Here is a 14,151-nt window from a genome sequence, read left to right as displayed (position 1 = left end):
ATTAATTACAATAAATTTGTAAATATTGAATGTATTATTTTGACAAAGGTAATAATATACCCCCACCATTAAAAAAGTTTTAAATTGATACTTACATTACAAAAATACATTAACATAATACATGTTGTCCCCTCGAGGATAATTAACCCCACCTTACGTGTTCGAGACCCCTCTCCCATTGAAAATACACGCTCGACTACTTCACGGATCAATTGACTCTATCAAATCCCCTAAGGTAACCTATTAATTTAATAATAATTATATAATAGACTGAGTACGTTTACTTACATAATGACACGTCCCATCAGCTGTTAATTATGAAACCATATCCTAAATTATAAAAAAAAGTAATAAAGAAAACAAAACTCATACATTATAATAATTAGTTCATTAAAAAGGATACGATTATGTAAGGTTCCACTGAACAAGAGCCATTTCTTTCACACAATGTGATAGGTGTGGTCGACAATATTAAACCACACCTCTCATATTTGACATCCAAGCCATTGACGTGGCATTTCCGTGTCGTGGATGTATACAACGATATTAGTGCACCAGTCTGCAATACACTGCAGTAACTTATTGAAGAAGTCCTCTTTAAAAGACGAGTAAGTGAATTGAGGTTACTTTTAATTGTAAAAACTATATATAGCAATTGTTTATATTCTGTGTAAGTAGGCAATCCTGAGTGAAGATCACTATAGAAATGGGTCTCTGACAATCTCAAGTTTGTTTAACAAGCTATTTGGAAATAAGACTATGAGAATATTAATGGGTATGTTGTCTTGTCATAAATAGCAGTATTTTGTAAAGGGGTGTGTCTTATGTAATGAAAAGTCTTGTTTTCTTCTAAGTTGGTTTAGATGCTGCTGGGAAGACAACAATACGTACAAATTGAAATTGGGAGAAATTGTCACAATTCACAATGCCTCAAAAGGTCAGTAATGTTAGTTTCATTTTTGTATATGGAATTTTATCCTTCTCCTATGGTTATTAGGTTTTTAATGTAGAAACCAACTGCCTGCGAATATAAAAACATTAACCTTCACTGTCTGGGATGTTGGTGGTCAAGACAAAATACCGACCCTCTTGGAGACATTACTTTGTCAATACGCAGGTACTAGATATATAATCCTTGTAGATGACTAACTACACTCCCTCCCCCCATCCTCTCTCTCATCAAGGGACTTATAGTTGTTGTCGATAGTAAGGATAGAGAAAGAGTGAAAGAAGCCAAAGATGAACTTGACAGAATGGTTAGTTATGAATCATACCCTTACAACCTTACTTCCTCTAACAAATCTATAGTTCACTCATAATGAACAAATTGTAGCTAGTTTTTATTTGTTTCTATTGTTTAGCTTTCTGAGGATGAGCTCGTAATGCTGTTGTATTGGTTTTTGCTAACAAACAAGACTTACACAAATGCTATGTCTGTCTCTGAGATCACTGACGCTCTTGGGCTAACCAAAATTAGAGATAGAACTGTGAGTATACTATTGAGGATTAATCCCAAATAAACTGCTTGTAATTTTTTATGATTGGGAATGTTTTAATAACTTATAATAACTTGTGTTATGTCTTTTTCATATCTACTAGTGTATATTCAGAGCACATGTGGCCACTCATGGTACGGTTTGTACGAGGTCTTCTCGACTGGTTTATCGGAGAAAAAACTATCACAAATGAGTTAGTTATTAAATGCCATTCTCAAAGAATGATCTGTTTTTTCATCTCTTCAAAAAATTATTTAAATACAGTCTTCTTAATGATTGATTTTTGTAATTAAATTAATATGTACATTACAAATGTTGAAATTGGTTCATATATTTTGTTGGCTATTAGTCAGTACTTATTACCAGTGCAGATTCCATGGTAAAAGTGTACGACAAGACCTACATTATTACCTAGTCATCTTCTTCTGGTTTGAGGTCCTCATCTTCCTCTTCAACGTCGACGTCAAACAACAAAATTCGTTTGCCTCCAGTTGAAACCTGACAGAGCAGGGATCAAATAGAACGCAATGAGTTATTAATGGTTATTACATACTAGATGAGTTATTAAAATGCTTACCACAGCTGCCAAACGTCTTGGGACCAGATACAGCTAATATTTTACTTTGAAAACGACCCCCAAATTTGTTACCTCAGTTTAACTCGGACCAATGTCCTGTTTAATAACCTAATTAATGCAATTAATTAAAGAAATTTGTATATAATTGAGAAACAACTCACGTAGTCAATGAAGTACTTATTAACTGATCAGAACTAACTCATTCGTTGCTAGTGAAGTGATTACTGTAATGTAGCTGAGCTAGAATATTGTAAGAATTAGTCTTGTTGAATGTGAGCAGGAGGAAAATGAGAGAGAGAGCTTCTGAATTGTAATATCGAAGACAAAGAGTGACATCTATAAGGTTCAAGACTAAACATTATTATATTATGACAGTTATTATCATATTATAAAACTTATTATATATCATGAGCAATATCATTGTACGTCAATGCTATTGAGACCTTGTTTCAATATCGTCAGCATAAATCCAGTCCACACATTATGATATGAACAATGACCAACTTCAAGGTCTCTAACAAGAGATATCAAATGATCAATATTGTCTAATTCAATACATATCTTACCCATTATTAGTACATTGTAATATAGCAATGTCTTCTTCTGTAACAGGAAAATAAGTAAAAATAATTCTCATCATGATGAAACAGGCCCTTAAATAAAAAAAAACAATAAAAGAGTATGTACTATATGCTGTTGCTATGGAAACGCATATCCATGGTACTTACATCAACTGTTGCCAAGATGATGAAGAGGATAAAGCTATTTATTTGTATTATAAAAATTAAAAAACTTAATTGTTATTATATAACCTGTAGTCATAATGAAGTTGAAACTGTTGTTACCATGTTAATTTCGCTGCTCAATATAGTCTAGTAGAGAAAAAAGATAGCATACTATTAGAACATACTAAGAACTTGACAAAGGAGAGTTTGACTGATAAATTCATGATATATTCTTCTATAGAGAATTACATCAGCTACTAAACATGAGGAGTTTGAAATGAATTGTTTATAATAGTTGACAAAGATTGATATAATTGTGTCAAACTTTTCTGAGGTTGTCTTCTAGTAACCAAGGAGCAAACTACATTATGAATATGAGACGATGATCTCATAATGATGTAATCTTACTATCTCTTGTAATATTGCAATCTGCTAATATTTTCTCCCATAAAGTAGGAGGAGTTCCTTGATAATTAATTATTTACATTTGGCAAACACGATAAATTACCTCAATAATCTTGAGGTCTTCATTCATAAGGGTACTATATAATAATTAATAAAGGACATGTGACTATCACATGACACAAACCTGTCCAACGTAGTTCAAGACTAAATGTTTGACCACGTCCTGACTACATAATATATACACACAGATAATAATCAAATTATGACCACAACCACCCACTTAATATTGTAATCTTTCTTTAAAAAATCAATTATCATTTTTAATTCGTCTGGAGATGGCCCCTGTTATTAATATTGATAACAAAACTATAATAAAATATTTTAATGCACCTGTTTGATGAACGAGGGTACAGGTTCTCCTGATAATTTTTAAAATAGCTAGAGATCAAAGATAATGTAAACAAATATACTATAAATAGTATCTATATGTTTACATAATTATGACATAATATAGCAGGAACACAAAAAGGGTTAAATATTGATGTAATCCTGTGTACTTACTTGTATAGAGCCAAAGACAGAAGACTTTAAGGTTTTGTAATGACTCATCAATAACACTAAATAATAATTAATAATAATTAATTTCACAATAATACGAAAAATTTATAATCACGTGTGTAAGCTTACAAAAGTAATTCTTGAGCTTTTCGAGCAAAGTTACCAAGTGATTGAAACACAATCTATAACAATAATGTTACAAGGTTGGATGGACAAGATGAATATTAAGATACAAATTTGTTTGTTTACCTTGAACAGCTGTTGGTAATAAACCCCTAATGAGCCAAAACAAATCAGGTCCATTTAGCTACACCTAGTATATCATGTAAATGAAAACTGAGGTTTGCACTGCTCTGAAAGAAAGTGAAGAGAGGAGAGAGGTGCTGGCAGCTAGCTAGAATTACAATATACTTAATACCTGTTGATGTGGTAATAACATATCTTTGAAGTGATTGGTATGATAGTTCCAGTGATAATCCTATCTTTTTTATACCCTATTAAAATACACACATTATTTAATAATTATAGTTGTGTCATTCGCTTACGTTAGCTGTTAGTTCATTTACTAAAAATGTGCCCCTGCCTCTGAAGTTCTGATCTAGGTGGATTTATTATAAATAATATATTTAAACTCCATTTGGTGGTTTTACCTTGCTTTTCCACCATGCTAAAAGATAGTAAAATTCATTACAATGTCAGATGACTTGGTAGAGGTCTACACAAAGACAAAAATGAAAAAAAATATTAATAAAAGTTGAAAAAAAAATAATCCGCACATGGTGGGCTTGAACCAAAAACCTTTTCGGTTAACAGCCGAACGCGCTAACCGATTGCGCCCACACGTGCTGGACCTGAGAAAGCTTCCACCTCAGTGAGAAGAAACAAAATGATTGGCAAAATTGTCCTACAATTGCCATTCAAGATATACCATTTTTAAGTAAAATAATTAACATTATAGTTTAGAGAGTGATAGAAACAAAGACGGAAAACTAGTATAAAGTTAAACATGATCAGTTATAATCTATTGTTGAGAGAGTGAGTGTTGGCAGTTAAAGTATTAATTTCATTGACAGCTGCAAACAAGAATAGAAAATGGACATATTATGTATTAATTACATTAAACCAACACATGTAATTATGTGCATTTTTGGGTTTTACACGCAATATTCACTCCAAAACATCAATTGACTGGTTAGGAAAAAAAATTGATAAATAAAGATTCATTCTCTCAAGTGGCCAGAAAAAAAAGGGTGAAAAAAATTAATCCGCACATGGTTGGGCTCGAACCAACAACCTTTCGGTTAACAGCCGAACGCGCTAACCGATTGCGCCACACGTGCAGGACCTGCGAGAGACTTCAATCTGTTGATAAATATTTCTTACAAACTCTCTCTACACTGACTTTAGCATATTTTTCTAGTTGTCTGTCCACAGTTAAAGACTGTCTTCCCAACAATCACTCATATTTTAAAGTTTCGTTAATATACTCTACCACAGAAATTATCTGACTGTTCTTCAATGTAAGATAGTGAAAATTCATTACTCTTCTCTGCAAAAATTGCCATATTGGAACTAGAAAAATACTTCACAAACATAATGCATTATAAGATAATTAACCAGTTTCAAGTGGAGAGAATTGCTGTCATTACTGACCAGTACAGCCAAATGCCTGAAGTCAGATGACACACACATGTCAATCACATGACATTGTACCTAACAAGAGTAATAAGTGCAATATCACTAGACCACTTACTTCATTACTAGAATTGAGAGATATAGATGTAATATGGAGAACACCAGAAAGACAACATGTACATTACCTAACTACAATATTTAGTAATAAACAAAACTGCATGTACAGAAACCTTATCACCAGCAAAGAGGATATGGAGAGCACTACAAACAAACGAAAGTGAAAATAAATTAAATTTATATTGAATATTATGAACAAATTAAAAGTGAAAATACGAATCATAGATCTCACTTAGATAGGGTCTTTATATGTTTAGGATCTTCAGGATAATGTTGTTACTATGGAAACTAACATAACTTAGTAAGCTATTAAAATGCATAGTTTACATTTCAAAACACTTTTCCCAAACTCTCTTCACTAAACATATTACAGAGGTATTAATACATTACATAGTACAACATTACTTGTTCTCAATGATGGTAGGGGTTGTAGAAATTGCCAGAGTTATCCTTGTAAGGCCTGTCATTAGTAATACACAAAAATGATAAACAAATATTTGATTATGTGTGTTTACTATTACTTACCTCCCCAAACGTAATCTGGTGTTTCATTTGGTGGGATTTCCTCAATCCATAGTAACGATGAAATGTTACAGGATCCTAACTTTAGTGTGTGACATTGTTGTCCATTCTCTATGTAGTATTGGACTATACGACCATTCGCATAGCCTACAGCTAATACTACAGGAAGAAAACAGGTATATTACCTTAAAAGGTAGACATAATAAACTTATATCATTCCAGGTGATGATGAGATTATAGTAAGTTATCACTATTGTATTGTGATTCGTCTAGTACCTTTTCCATCTGGTCGCCATGCCAAGGCTGTTACAGGTACTTCTGCAGGTTCTACAGACCATACACGTTGCCATGACAAACCTGTTTAGGACAACTAAATAAACAATGATAGAAATCACATCAATTATTTGAGAATGCTTACAGAATGGTTTGAAAATGCAAGAGCAATACGTCCATTTTGGGGTGACCATTGCATTAGTATACATCTCCACCAGTTGATTTTTCTGCCCTTTGCTTAAAAGATAACCTTGATTCACTTTCTTCTTCAGATTCCATTATAGTTTTTCCACGTGGGTAGACATCGGGTATATCCGTATACTCCAGTATATTTGAATCCATTGTGGTAGACTATTTATTCTTGAAGTTCTGCCAAGAAATACAAAAGTTTTTTGCTCCACTCACCTCTAGTCCAGTGGACCGAATAGAAGTGTAAGAGGATACATTTTCTGTTCGCCGTTAGGGGCGGTCAAACACTCGTGAGAGTGTCTATGTCACTGAACACTACTACAGTATAACTGGTGGTGTGAATATTCAATAGTGATACATGGACTATGCTTCTTTGTCGTGATCATGAAAATGGCTGCACTATGTGCTTGTTTCTTAGGAAATGAAAGAAGATGTGAGTTTATTTTTTCAATTCTCATAGGATATCTTCCTGTGTCTGTCAGTTTGTTGAATTACTCTCTGCTCTCTCTCTCTCTCTCATCTCTCTCTCTCTCTACCTCTCTCTCTTCTCTCTCTCCATTCTCTCTCTCTCTCTCTCTCTCTCTCCTCTCTCTCTCTCTCTTAGCATCAAGGAGGTCGTTCTGATCAGTAAGCTGTAATGATATTATTAGTTGTTACATACAGCTGTCCGTATATTTGTGATGGAATGTAAATAAAATGATAATTGATTGCCAATAATAACTACATTCTCTTGATCCATCTATAAAATCCTATTTATTATTGTAATCATTATAGAACTAGAGACAATTTAACTAACATCAAAGGTGAAAAGACCATCTGTTGTTCATCCATCCATCCATCACTATATCCATCCATCACTCTATCCATTCATCCATCCATTCATTCATCTGTTAGTGTTATCTATCAATTCTTTTTAGATGGATCAGAGATAGTTTATGTTGAATTATTAAGACACAGTGGTCAGCCTTTAGGACTTGAGTTAGAAGGTAAACACACAATTTTGTTTCTCAACTATTCAAGCACTTCACTATTAAAATTACAATCAAGTCTAAAGTATAACTGATCTCATCTGTTATAACAACTTGGTAATCCACACTACAACCACCACTGTATAGAAAGACTGCCATTATATAATACATTACATTCATGTTACTGTTGTTATCTTATTGTAGGGGGTACTGACCCATGATGTACCAGTACAAGTAGCCATCTTAAGACCTGGCTGTGTGGCTGACATGTAAGTTACATTAAGTTGTTTGTCAATTCTAATGTGTCTTGGAATTCAAATTTCAAAGGAAAAAACAATTATCATATGAATACTCCCCATCATTAAAATAACATTAGTACAATCATGATAGGAATCTTATCAGTATTTTTATTGCTTATAGTAATTACAGTTATAGTATTAGATAGGAACAGATTATACCAAGTAATTTAATTTGTAATGTCGTCTTGACTTCAAAGCACAACTACATTTACTAGGAATTAAAGGAATTGTCTGGTGTATAAAAGGGTCAGTGTAGTAATATCAGATACTACTGCCACACAATCCTTATATAAAAATTTGGATATTTTCTTGTACAGTAGTAAAATAGCGTACATTTCTGTTGTTTCCTTTATTTGTTATGTGTATTGCCAATATATGTCTTTATGAAATGAATATTGTTGATGCTAATAAAATGTAACCCCTGATGGAAACAAAGATTACAAAGTCATTAAAAAGTATTGTGTATCATATTGTATAAGATAATTAAGTGATCAAACAACCATTGACTTCTGTAAATCATAATAGTCTTTATGATTTGCTGTAGTCTCAAATTGTTATTTTAATACAATTACTAACCACATTAAAGAATACTATTCTCTCTCTTTCTCTCTCTATTGTAGTTAGTGATAAACCATATATATATGTAGATATATGTACGTACATATGTATGTCTGTCTGTATGTATAGGTACACTGATTGTATCAAACAGTAGAGTAAACATGTATTATATGCAATAATTGTACTCTACCCACTCGTTTTATTTCACTCCCTCTTTCTTTTCTTTTTTGTGCATTTCTTCCCACAACGCCATTCCATTCTTTCTTTATTGTCATCCTCACTTTATCATCCTCCCTCTAAAACTCCCCCTTCATTTTAAAAATATTCATATGATCTCCTCCACTTTTGAGTTTATGTAACAAGCTTCCTCTGTCATTATCTCTTATCTTTTCTCTCTTCCTCCCTTCCCTCATTCTCTATCATACCTCACTTTTTTTTCTATAGGAGTGGTGCCTTACAAATAGGTGATCGCATATTAAGCATCAATGGTACAGTTACGGATAGACTTACTCACTCTGAGGCTGTGGCCGTCTTCTGAAAAATGCTGGTAATGTAGTGGAATTTGGAGATGCTTTTGAGCTTGCCCCGGAAGGTAAGTATCAGAGGTTAATTAAATGATCTTTGATTAAATACTTAAATATGTAGTAATTACTACACCTAATTAGGGCGGTAATAAATAACTCGGGACACAAAAATACATGACATAATAGTTAATTCTTGTACATAAACTTGTCCAAAATTTCTATAATAAAGAAAATTAACAACTAAAAAAACAAAACTCAATTATTTTGTGACGCCTTATAAAGTATAACACGTCCTTATAATATCACTTGATTAGTATCAGTGCTAGTATCCAACATGATATTAATATTTCTATAGTAAAGTTTATAAGTATTGAGAATGTCTAATATACTCTTATAGGACACATTCCAATGTCCGCGCTATAGATATCTGTAAACAGGGTAATAATTGTTAGTGTCGTTGTTATATTAGGGAAGTAAGACATGAAGTTTCCAAAAGTGTTCACTATATTGAGGCTTTATTGATTAGTGACAAACATGATATTTGATAATGTGTGTACTAATATGATAGCCTTTATTGGTATGATTACCTCCAATAACCACACCCTTCATTATATTGTAGGTTCACAGAAACTCGATGGATGGGATGGAATTAAAGACGGCATTTATAACTGTGCCTTGTGTAGAGAATACAGTCTTTCCGGATTTGTTATCAGTGGTGGGTGTGGTGTTATTAATATTAATTAGCAATGATCACATGACCTAGATCTATTATAAGTTATTATAAAGCTATCAAGTTAATAGCTTTGAATCTCTTGATGTGGTTATATAGATAGATATATGTACATATGTTCTCTTCCAGGTGGACGTCTAGAGAATAGACCTATTACAGTGTCCCATGTCAAACAGGGGTCATTTGCTTACAAGTGAGTCAGCCATTTTTATTTATTAATCTATGATTATGGGGCTATTTTATTTATTAGAAAAGTATATATTACGTGCGGTGATCGAATTCTTCAAGTAATGGTATTGATATGAGAAATGCCTCTAGAAATGATGCTGATCAGCTGTTGGTACATTCAGAGGGTAACTGTACATTACAAATTGAAATATGATGTTACAGTACATGGTAAGATATCACTCACTCACTACTATATTGAAATGAGAATTTTGTTTCATTATTAGAGGGTCTTGATGAAACAAATGGTCCATTAATTGTTGAATTACAGAAACCTCATGGAGCCAGTTTGGGAATCACTCTTAGTGGTATGTGGTATGAGAATGAGACTTGTTATGTCTATGTTGTTGTTTTGAGAATGAATTATATGTGTCTATGTGGTTTGAAAATGAGATTTATGTGTCTGTGGTGGTTTGGGGAATGAGAATAATGTGTCTATGTGGTTGAGAATGAGATTAATGTGTCTATGTGGTTTGGGAATGAGACTTTTGTATTCATTAATAGATGATCGTGTGTCTGGTGAGCCTATTGTGATTTCAAAAGTTAGAAGAAGCTGGTATTGGCTGACCGTAAGATAAAGTGAAATGATTATAATTAAATTCTTTCTCTCTCTCTCTCACTCTCATAGGAGTGGAGCATTACATGTGGGAGATCGACTTCTTTCTATCAATGGACAGCAACTAGATCAGAGACCAGTGCAAGAAGTTCGTCGTCTTTTAGCTCACTCTGACATTAGTGTGAAACTAGAAATAATGGCCTGCACATAACTTCTCAGAGCAACCAGGGATCTCTCCTGTTTGACGATGCACAAAGTGATATCTCCTCACGAGCTTCACAAACCACTTCATTTGATGGTAGTGAAAATCAACGTAGACCATCTCAATGTGAGGACCCCCAAGTAATTTAATTTTAATTACATAAATATGAAATTTTATATCATCTAATCCACATAATAACGTAACAATTAAATCCCAATATAATACATTATATTGGGATATAATAACTAATGAGTAAAGTCCCTAAGTGATCATAATTTTCCATGGGTAATAAGTTCTAATAACATATTGTGTTCTTTTTCAACAGTATCTCTAACTTCAAAATAACTCCATCAAGTCAAAAATACTCAGTCATCCAGAAATTATGACCATCAATTAAAAATCTGATGAGGATAGGTTATGGTATGGATATACAAGGTGGAGCCAGTGAATTATGGGAATTATCCTAGTAGTCATAGTGATATCGGAACTGATACCGATGGACCTGCGGACTGTTTAGTATAGTAAGGGGTGTGGTTTAATAATTTTACCACCTTCTCTTTCTTTAGTCTTGGTCAGTTGTTAGTTGGTGACGTTATTCTCTCAATTAATGCCGTGGAATCTAGAGGTGCTACCATTGATCAAGCTTATAAATAATAATCAAGAATCTGATGGCACAATGACATTAATGTGAGTAGTTTGATGTTACAGGTATCTCTTAATAAATGGATGAATGATTACTTGGATGGACAGACAATCGGATTGACGGATGGATCATTGAACTTGTCTGTAGAATTACTTATTTTGTTCTAAGGTAATTAATAGTTAATTATTGTTTTGACTATTGACTAATTTTAATAACTGATTGAATTATAGTTGTGTAGTACAAACTATGAATGTGTAATATGACATCATTAATGATGTAATGTAACATGTACTCCACACTTCATTCGTGATGTAATATGATGTAATAATTGATGTTATCTAGATGCTTCAGTCATACGACATCAGGTACTTTTGAAGTCAATCTTGTCAAGACTGGTTTCTTAAATCTAGGCCTTGTCTATCTAGGTAAGTAAGTGTAGTCCTTCATTTTGTCTAACAAATCACTTGTTCTTTGTAGGTAGTGGAGATAAAATTTTGGATATCTGGTCTAAAAAAAAGGATTCTTCGTAGCGGTCCAGGGACTTTGTACCATTATTTATCTATACCATTAAATTTATTAGAATTGGTAGAGCTGGTTCTATACAACCTGGTGATATTTTATTAGCTATAATGGTACAAAGTTTAATTAATTCTAATCCATATGATGATTGCTGGGTGCTTCACTTTTACAATAGTGAAGATATTATCTCACTTAATATTAAAAGAGAAAGTCTAAATAACTCAGTGAGTGAATTGAAATAGAAAACCATTTTAATATCTCTCTCTCTCTCTCTCTCATCTCTCTCTCTTCTCTCTCGTCTCTCTCTTCTCTCTCCTCTCTCTCCTCTCTCTCTCTCTCTCTCTCTCCGCTCTCTCTCTCTCTCCCCCTCCTCCCCTCGAGTGCCTTTCTAAAGCTAGTCAACATAAATCTAATCAAGTATTTATTCAGTTGAGTTGTTTCGTATGGGACAAAACCTTGGTATCAGTCTTGATGGTATGATCAGTGATAATCATATTATTTATATCATTGTCTTTCTTTATAGGTTCTGATGTACCTGGTCAACCAATTATCATCTCCGAAATTAAGGAAGGAGGTGTGGCACATAGGTAAAATGAATGAGATAACTATTACCATTAATTGGGTGTATTTATTTTAGAAACGGCGCTATAAAAGTTGGAGATAGGATTATTGCTATAAATGGCGAGTCACTTTTGACAAAATAACATTGAAGATGCCTTAGAATATAAAATCAGCTGGAGACACGTGACATTGAAAATCAGCAAGGGTGTGGTCAGTAGGAGGGTTTAGGCCGTAAGGTTACGATGTTAAGTGATTGTAACAATGAGATGTGTTTTATAAAACTATAGGTCCCACGTACTAGAAATCTGCCAACGTCCTTCTAACAGAGTATGTTTTTTGTAATAGTTAAGAATATTGATTCTCTGTCTCTCTCTCTGTCTCTCTCTGTCTTTCTCTCTGTCTTCCTTCTCTCTGTCTCTCTCTCTCTCTGTGTCTCTCTCTCTCATCTGTCTCTGTTTCTCTCTCTCTCTCTCTCTCTCTCTCTCACTTCACTAGTCCAGATATAACAGATTACATCGGGCATAACGCGGGGGGACCAGGATATGGTAGCCCCCCAGATTTACCAACACCGGCCGGTATACATAACTCAAGCTGTGTTCCTGGTATGCAATTAGTCAAACAAGTGAATCAGAACACCGTAGCAAACATCAGTAACAAGTTTTTAATGACCTCATTACCAAATAGCATTGCATCACAATCGTTACACAAGACCAGAACAAATATTACGAAACAATAGATACACTCCCATTGTACTCACATAATAATCATGCTTCCAGGACGTCACAGTGCCTAATCGTGGGCAGACATAGGCCTTCTGGAAATGGAAGAGGACGGTCTGTCCTTTCCGAGTTTAGGTTAGTCCCACATCGAGATCGTTTGGGATCCAGCTAAGGTACGAGGGATGCCTTCAGGTCTCCCTACTATGATCTTTATCCAGACATGAGTAAGAGGAAGTCTAACAGAACAACAACAGATAGAGACAGTCTATGATGGGACCTCTCACGACATCGGCGTATCTCCATATCCGAAATGGTCACCATTCTAGTCTTTCTATTATGGACACTGAAAACTCCATTCGGATGATGCTGGTCAGATGTTTAAGGTACTATCCTCGCAAATCCTTACCTCTCAGACAGTATGAAGAAAAGAAGCAATTGGAACAATGGGAAAAAGAAAGTCCCGATACTCAAGACAGTGTTAATACACAAACAACTAACAGGGTTCTTGAAGAGTCAATTCTAGATATCATTATTGAAAAGTGAACGACTTGTACAGAGACTTCGTAAGTCAAGTTGGTACACAGTCAGGATCATCTTGCTGAATGACTCTGATCGGAACCTGCCATTATTAACTTCCACTCATTTGCACAAAAAAATATTGGACAATGACATTCTATAATGTCTCCTGTTTCAAATGCATCTAGTTGAAGTGATGTGGAACGCTCATCAGAGAATGAAGGTTTTGGGTTTCAGTACAGTGATGGTTTGTAGAACCCGGTGTCCTATGTGAAAGAGATACGACTCTGATGGACAGCTGAGGTTCTGGACTGGACCATATGACAGGATAATTAAGGTATAAAATTAATTGAAAATTAATGAATAAAATTAATTATTTTTTTATCTTTTAGTTTAATGATATTATTTGCAAATTTTGACTGTTGTAAAAATTTATCCACTTTCTTTGACAGGAACTCAATTTCTTTTTGACTATTGCTCTGCCAACCCCTTAGCCGAATAATTGGAGAACCTGCCAGATCATCTCCTCTGCTCGATACCATCAGGAGGAGAAGACTGCCACTTAAACAATTAAAATAACTAATATCATAATCTTCAATAATACTATCATCTTCAACTTTTTTTTCAAATTCTC

The 14,151-nt window shown here is 33.9% G+C and overlaps 1 non-coding gene and 1 pseudogene across 1 annotated transcript; one reads left to right on the top strand and one right to left on the bottom strand.

Moving 5' to 3' along the window:
- The first annotated feature begins 678 nt into the window (after positions 1 to 678).
- Positions 679 to 12,308, top strand: LOC121366729 (annotated as a pseudogene).
- On the bottom strand, positions 5,028 to 5,101 carry Trnan-guu. The gene has a single exon. It is a non-coding gene; the product is annotated as a tRNA-Asn (tRNA).
- Positions 12,309 to 14,151: the final 1,843 nt, after the last annotated feature.

The sequence above is a fragment of the Gigantopelta aegis genome, unplaced genomic scaffold (assembly GCF_016097555.1).
Source record: "Gigantopelta aegis isolate Gae_Host unplaced genomic scaffold, Gae_host_genome ctg6844_pilon_pilon, whole genome shotgun sequence".
NCBI classification, from domain to species: domain Eukaryota; kingdom Metazoa; phylum Mollusca; class Gastropoda; order Neomphalida; family Peltospiridae; genus Gigantopelta; species Gigantopelta aegis.
This window is presented reverse-complemented; position numbering and strand designations above follow the sequence as displayed.